General features: G+C 45.0%; 1 long non-coding RNA gene across 1 annotated transcript; it reads left to right on the top strand.

The window, feature by feature from the left end:
* The first annotated feature begins 213 nt into the window (after positions 1-213).
* LOC147978398 (uncharacterized) lies at positions 214-5,018 on the top strand. Its single transcript, XR_015618083.1, has 3 exons — positions 214-4,327; positions 4,453-4,607; positions 4,887-5,018. It is a non-coding gene; the product is annotated as an uncharacterized LOC147978398 (long non-coding RNA).
* Positions 5,019-8,324: the final 3,306 nt, after the last annotated feature.

Below are 8,324 nucleotides of genomic sequence, written 5' to 3'. Positions count from 1 at the left end.
CTGCGCTGGCAGATGGCAAAGAGATGGGGTTATTTTTTTCCAGGTAAAAAAAACTGTGGGGTTATTTTTGTTCTCATTGGTTGAAATGTTTGTGTCATGGATTGATGACATGGCATCCATCCATCCATCCATCCCATTTATCTAAACAAAAAAAGAGAAAGAAAGAAAAAGAACCCCCACCCTTCGGGCAGCCCAACCACCCAAACCCTATCCCATTCCACTCCATCGTCGCCGCCCCCAGATGCAATCTCACCGCCGCCACGCTCGCGCACGCTCACCGCCGCCATCCATCCATCCTCTCCAGCTCGCGCACGCTCGCCACCGCCATGTCCGCCGCCGCGGCCGCACTCAGGGCGCAACGGCCTCCTCCACGTTCATCGCCCTCCTCGCCTCATCCAAGGCCGCCTCCTCATTCTACTCCGACGATGACGGCGGTATAGTCCAGCGGGGCCCGGCGCGGCCCTCGTCCGTCGTGACCCCCGCCATCGCCCCAGCCAGGGCCACCTCCGCGCTTGTCCCCGCAGACGAGCGGGGCTCCCTCTTCGCGCGACTCCCTGTTCATTCTCAAGGAGGACAGAACCAGGCATGTTGTGTGACAACACAATTGGAGAAGTAAAGGTGAAGTTACTTACCATTTAATACAAAAAAATTTAAATAAGGTGCAAAAGTAAGTTCATGATCCAGATTAGTTGATCCAGTATGTGTGTTTGTGATATGAAACTGGAGATGATAGATAAGTCTTTTCACCGTAAACTGTATTTGGTGCTCTTTGCCTCTTTGGTTGCACTAGAACAAACTGAACGATTGTTGCCACGGGGCTGTGGGCATGTGCTTGTAGGCAGTGTGTATGCTAATGCTCACATGCTCTGTTTTCCCATGATATAGGACCTCTCTATTCCTTAAACTGACATACATTTGTTTATTGGGTCATGCTATGGAATAAAGCTTTTCAGAATGAACATGATCACGGAGATATAACCAATCACCTTAAACTCAAATGTGTTCTTGTAAGCTGAGGCTTCATAGTATTAGTTGGAATATTGACCAGTGGGTGAGAGTAGTTGCTGGTTATTCATGGAATGGCAGGTGAGTGCAGAGCTGCTAGTTACATACATCTCTTTGAGGTCATTGTCTGCAGTCTTACCTTGTTGAGATCATCGTTTACCAGTGGGTGATGATTGGCAGAATATTGTCTTACCTTATTTCAGTAGCTGAATGTAATTATCAGGATTGTACTCTACTTTCTAGCTGAATGTAATTATGAGTATCTTCTTTACCACGTCCCCTCTAACTCTCTGATCCATCGTCGCTCGAGCACCGGGACGCCATGGACAGGATGGCCACTTCCTCCCCTGCCCGGATGCCATGGAGTGGCTAGATCTGGCCATGGACGACGACGCCCAGTGAAAAGGGACGGCCTGGCCTACCACCCTGAAGCCATAGCAAGGCGGATGAACAAGGAGGAGACCACCGTCTGAGGGGAGCTAGGAGGGGTCTGAAGCGGTCGTCTCTTTCGAGCGCAAAGACGGGTCTGCGGTGGATGCTGGGTTGCAGCTCTGGTCGATGGTGCGGCCATGGACACAACCTCATCAACCTCGACAACCAATGCGTCGGCAGGGGAGCAACTAATTCCTGAACCTTTGCTTCTCCTCTTTTAATTCGAAGTTCTTAGTTTAGTTCCTGATTTCTATGCATGCCACCTTGCTATGATTAATTGGGTTAGTTTAGTTCCAGATTTTTGAAATCTACTCTACTTACTATTCAGGGTTGATTGCAAATTAGTTCGGGTACATCTGTGGTGGAGTAGAGTGTGGGGTGCCAAGAAGCAAACAAGATTTATCTCTTTCAATTCCGTTAATTTGCTTACTGAAATTAGGTTTCCGCCTCGATACAGTATTGTACACTGGCTCTGCCCCAACTCTATTGTACCGAACCTTATAGTTTCAGTGTTAGTTTTTAGCTGCCATCTGTCTCTTTAAATTGAGTTAATTTGCTTGGTGAAATTAGGTAGATGCCTTGTGTATTGTTTTTCTTGATATGTTTGATGTTCATCGATCGTCCAGATTTACAAGCACACCAGATAGAATTTGGGACTGATGCCATTCAATATATTTTCTAGACATTTTATTGTGTCTCATGCTGAAAAAGAAAATGCACAATGAGCTTGTTTGACTTTTTTTATGCTTAGAGTATACTTGATGAGGGGGCAGTGTTATTTCCTGTGATCTTTCATGTCATTCGCTAGTGTGATGCTTCAAAATGACAAATTTAAAACCTAAACTATTGTAAATAAGCGTTCTGCATCTTGAGCATTTAAATGTGAGCACTTAACCATTGTACAGCTTTTGCATATTTTGTTTTGTATTTCTTTTATAAACTAGCAGGGTGACCCGCGCATTTGCGCGGCTAGATTTTACAAAAGATGTATCTCTCCTAATATAGAGATTGTCTTGAATACTCTACCTGGACCATTGTTTCTTATATGAACGTGTTTTTTTTCTGGAAAACAATACTTTGAAAACAAACCATTAATGGAATATTCCTTGATGTATTCAAGCTAAAGCTTAAAAATGTTGATAGTCATTCTTAAAAATGTTTAAGTGTACAAATTTTCTCTATAGCTTTTAGGATTCATTGTCTATACCTAATTAGAAACCAAAGGAGTAACATGTTGAGGTTATGCTTTAATAAATCCTTTCACATAATTTAAAAGTTCAAATCTAAACATTGTTAGAAGCTCTCTTCTGCACTGTTCTCATCAAAGCATTTCTTTCTAAATCATGCATATAGTTTTCATCTAGTAATTAAGTGAAACTAATATGACTTATCACGTATTTGATATTATTTCTTACTTTGAATATTTTCTCCTGTATGATGTAACCATTCCATGATGGCTTTCACTTGAAAAACATTAATCGTTGCTGCTTCAATGTATTTTGTCTTGCCTGCCTTGAAAATATAGTCACTCACCGCCACATCATATTGGATTCAATCTTACATTTTTCAGGGTTTAAGAAATTTTCAATTATTATTCTTTTTAATCTACTTCAGATACTTCTTAACATGAGAAAGACATAAAATTTGAGTTGCCAAAACTCAACTCTCTTCCACAGTCCCATTCAACTCAATCTTGTCGATACATATATCACATTTTTCTATGTTTTGTTAACAAAGCAACCAACGTATCTTGATACATCTGTTGCATGTTACATTCACATGGGTTATCCGTTTTCATATTGTGCATGGTACAGAATATAAATGAAATTCTAATTTTATTTGAAACTGGATCCGTGTTTCAGCACTATTTTAGTTCCAAAGTTGCTTAGATTTGTTTATGTTCAAAAAGAATGTACATTACATTATATTATGTCTTAAAAAATAAGCAGGGTGTATCTTTATTCTGTTAAAATAGTTTAGTTAGGATCCTGGACATGAAAGATGTACCTCACCTTCCTCCTAGAACTAATGTATATACATGTGAAAATAGCTGGGTCTTACATTGCGCTTCCACCTTTAATTATTTCTATCAAGTTACGTTTATCGAGTGTGATATTCTCGCAAAACTAAAAAAAGGAGTAAAGCTTGATATTCCTAAAAAATATTATTATTTAAATCAAATGCCCACCGCAAAAAAAAATCAAATGCATTACTTCTTGTTAGGGATTTCATATGCAGATCGGACTGCTTTCCTCTTTCTTTTCGTACTTTTCTTAGGTATGGACATGGACGTGACATTGGTTTAGGTGGCAGGTTTGCCTCTGTGTAGCGCTGGCTTTGGTTTTTTTTCTCCTATTAGAATTCAAATCAGAATTGGGCATGTGTTGTTTTGTGTGCAAGTGTCCTTTTCATATACGTTGACTGTGGTTGCCCTTTTCCATTACGGACATATGTACGTGGTAAACCTTTTTTTAGTTGACACGTGAAGGAATTTTTGTGTGTAAAAACATTGCACCTTCACAATATTTGTATGTAACGTTAAATCTTTAAATCTCGGCCGTCTATATCTAAAATTAATGGTTGAGGTAATTTAATCTGTGTGGATGAACGTAGTGGCTTTTTTGCCTTCTATCTTAATTATGATGATAGTCTACGCAAGATGTACACATGTTAATTTTTGTTTACATGAATCTGTTATGCCCTTGATTTTTTTTACTTAGCTTAACCCAGAACAACAACATCCTTGATATTTACTGATCCCCACCTCACTCTTTGCACTCGCAGACTTGAAGGCATCTATCATCCCAGCTTTCAGAATGGAGAAACTAGTGAGTTTCATATATGATCTGAATGAAATGTTTAGGACTTGCGGCAGTGGACTTTGCTACTGGTGCGATCTATTTCCTGTTTTTGTCTACTAATCTTCAGTTACTACAATTTACCTTCTGCCTGCTACTACTTGTTTCTTGACACCACTAGTTTATACTGAAATGTGAAGACTTTACACCTTGCAAGATCATTCGGTGGTGGTGACCCATATGATGGTGATTCGCTCCGGCCATTCCAGTTTTTGTGGTGGTGGTGCTGCTGCTCCTATAATGGTAGACTCGCCTGATTCCCCTAGCCGCATCCATGGTGATGAAGCTCGGCCTAGGCTAGAACCCCCTCCGGTGAGCTCCTCACGTCCTCTTATATCCCTCCTACTTGCTTGTTGGTTCTATGCTCCGCCTTTGTGAGGTGTAATTGTTCAATTTTGTTCATAGTCGAGCATTGGATGATATTGTATTTGTCATGATGTACATGGTTCATGAACTATGCCAACCTGCAGCTTTGTTGTACTAGTAATAGTAGGATAATGCACGTTTTGACAATCCATGCATATTTCCGCATCATAATAATCTTCTTCTTATAGTCTTCTTCTTCTAAATTTCTTCTTTCCCATTTTACAGATTTGCTTAAGATCACGGAAGCTTGGGTTGATGGAGTGCTTGTATTTAGTTTTTGTTTTGACCTTGTGAAACTTGCTACCTATGGATGAAACTGTGTAATATTGATGAAACTATGTATATGTACGGATGAAACTTGCTACTATTGGTAACATGTGTTGGATATATATGTGTTCATGACTATTGGTAATATGTGTTGAATATGCTATATTGGTCATACAAATATATTTGTGTTTGATTTTCTATGAAAATGAACTGATATAAGAAAAAACAAAATTAAATGGGGCAATATAGTCAGTTTGCTATCAGCTGGCAGATGGCAAAGAGGCCACGTGTCATCTACATGTAAAATTTGGGCTGGCCTATTTGGGCTCTTTGCCCATCTGCTGGCAGACGACATAGCATGCAGCCTTTGCCATCTGCTGGCAGACGGCAAAGAGCCTGCAGCTTTGCCATCTGCTGGTAGACGGCAAAGTATGCTGTTAGCCTTCTAACGGGGCTAACCCCATTAATAGGCTTTGCCATCTGCCAGCTGATGGCAAAGGCACAGGCTCTTTGCCATCAACCAGCAGACGGTAAAGAAGCCTTTGCCGGCAGGGTTTCAGACAAACTGTTTGCCTATCTGCTGGCAGATGGCAAAGCCTTTGCCATCCGCCGACCATGCCTTTGCCATCTGCCATGGTAGATGGCAAAGTGCCAGATTCCAGTAGTGCGTCAGCGGTGCCGCTCAAAATCCCGCCAAAACAAATATGGTGATTCCAGCATGGGAGATAATAATACTCCAGAAAGTGCCGAAGAAAACCCCCTCCAGCAAGATTTAGCACAGGAGGATGGAGAAACCAGCCCTCATGAGAGAGCGGCAGACAAAGAGGTCGAGGACGATCATTATATGCCTCCCTCCGAAGACGAGGCAAGCCTCGACGACGACGAATTCGTCGTGCCAAAGGATCCCGTCGAGCAGGAGCGTTTTCAATGCAGGCTTATGGCCACGGCAAGAAGCCTCAAGAAAAAACAGCAACAACTTAGAGCTGACCAAGATTGGCTAGTCGACAGATGGACTGAAGTCCTTGCGGCCGAAGAGCATAAACTCGAACGCCCCTCCAAGAGCTACCCAAAGTGCAGGTTGCTACTCCGATTAGAGGAGGAAGCACTTGATGCGGCCGACCGGCCAACTCTTGGCCGCGACAGAGAGGCCTCTCGGCCCTCCACTCAAGCCGCACCCCGTACCAAGGCACGGGAATATGCGCCGGACTTATGAGATATGTTGGAGGGCAAGGCAAGGCAAACAAGATCGATCTACGGATCGCGTGGGCGCCCCACGGCTCGAGACGGTACCCGTCACGCCGGCCACAAATTCGGCAGGGCCGAACACAGTAGACAAAGCTCATTGGAGCTACGTTGTGATATAGCCCAGTACAGAGGCGCCGCACACCCACTATGCTTCACAGACGAAATAATGGATCATCAAATCCCCGAGTGTTTCAAACCCGTAAATATCGAATCATATGATGGCACAACAGATCCTGCGGTATGGTCAAGGATTATCTCCTTCATATCCACATGGCCCGCGGCGATGATTTCCACGCCATCAAATACCTCCCACTCAAGCTTAAAGGACCAGCTCAGCATTGGCTTAACAGCTTGCCAACAGGATCAATCAGTTGTTGGGAGGACCTGGGAGCCGCATTCCTCGACAATTTCCAGGGCACTTATGTGCGACCCCCAGATGCCGATGACCTAAGTCACGTAATTCAGTAGCTATAGGAATCGGCCAGGCAATTCTGGACACGGTTCCTAACAAAGAAAAATCAAATAGTCGACTGTCCGGACGCTGAGGCCCTAGCAACCTTCAAGCACAATATCCGTGACGAGTGGCTTGCCCGGCACCTTGGACAGGAAAAGCCAAAGTCTATGGCAGCACTCACGACACTCATGACCCGCTTTTGTGCGGGAGAAGATAGCTGGCTTGCTCATAGCAACAATATGACCAAGAACCCTGGTAATTCGGATACCAGGGACAGTAGTGGCAGGTCGCGTCACAACAAGAAGAAGCGCCGCATTAACGGCGACAATGCTGAGGATACGACGGTTAATGCCGGATTCAGAGGCTCCAAATCCGGTCAGCGGAAAAAGCCATTCAAAAGGAATCCTAGGGGCCCGTCCAGTTTGGACCGAATACTCGACCGCTTGTGCCAGATACATGGCACCCCCGAAAAGCCGGCCAAACACACCAACAGGGATTGTTGGGTGTTCAAGCAGGCAGGCAAGTTAAACGCCGAAAATGAAGACAAGGGGCTGCATAGCGATGACGACGAGGAGCCCCGGCCATCGAACAACAGTGGACAGAAGGGTTTTCCCCCACAAGTGCGGACGGTGAACATGATATACGCAACCCACGTCCCCAAAAGGGAGCAGAAGCACGCGTTAAGGGACGTATACGCGGTAGAGCCAGTCGCCCCAAAGTTCAACCCATGGTCCTCCTGCCCGATCACCTTTGATCGAAGGGACCATCCCACTAGCATCCGTCATGGCGGACTCGCCGCATTGGTTCTAGACCCAATTATTGACGGATTTCATCTCACTAGAGTCCTTATGGATGGCGGCAGCAGCCTGAACCTGCTTTACCAGGATACAGTGCGGAAAATGGGCATAGATCACTCGAGGATTAATCCCACCAAAACGACCTTTAAAGGCGTAATACCAGGTGTAGAGGCCAACTGTACAGGCTCAGTCACACTTGAAGTGGTCTTCGGATCTCCGGATAATTTCCGAAGCGAGGAGTTAATCTTCGACATAGTCCCATTCCGCAGTGGCTATCACGCACTGCTCGGGCGAACCGCATTCGCCAAGTTCAATGCGGTACCGCACTATGCATACCTTAAGCTCAAAATGCCAGGCCCTCGAGGAGTAATTACGGTCAATGGAAACACCGAACGCTCCCTCCGAACGGAGGAGCACACGGCGGCCCTTGCAGGAGAAGTACAAAGCAGCCTCTCCAGGCAGTTCTCCAGTCCGGCCATTAAACGACCGGACACCGTCAAGCGCGCCCGGAGTAACCTACAACAAGACCGCCTGGCATGACCCGAGCAGGCGTAGCAATGCGGCCCCAACCCAAACCTCGCAAAAATGCGATACCAGTACTTCGCGTACAAAACTACGCTCTAGAAATACCATGGGTACAGGGGGAGGGGCACCATCACGGCACGCCCGAAACATGGCTTAAACCGCACCAGGGGCTGCCGATTTTTTGATTTTCTCTTACTTTCAGGACTCCACTCTTCGGAAGGCCCATTCGGCAGTTCAATTGCCGAACAAACGATGCAAGAACCAGGGAAGCAGACAAGCCACGCCGCATCACGGAACTCCCAGGTGGTCTCTATCACGAGCAGTATACCTGTTTCGCATACTATTCCACAGCTTGCCCCTGGAACGGACACGTTA

The sequence above is a fragment of the Triticum urartu genome, chromosome 3A, assembly GCF_056163025.1.
Source record: "Triticum urartu cultivar PI428250 chromosome 3A, HENAU_Tu73, whole genome shotgun sequence".
NCBI lineage: Eukaryota > Viridiplantae > Streptophyta > Magnoliopsida > Poales > Poaceae > Triticum > Triticum urartu.
This window is presented reverse-complemented; position numbering and strand designations above follow the sequence as displayed.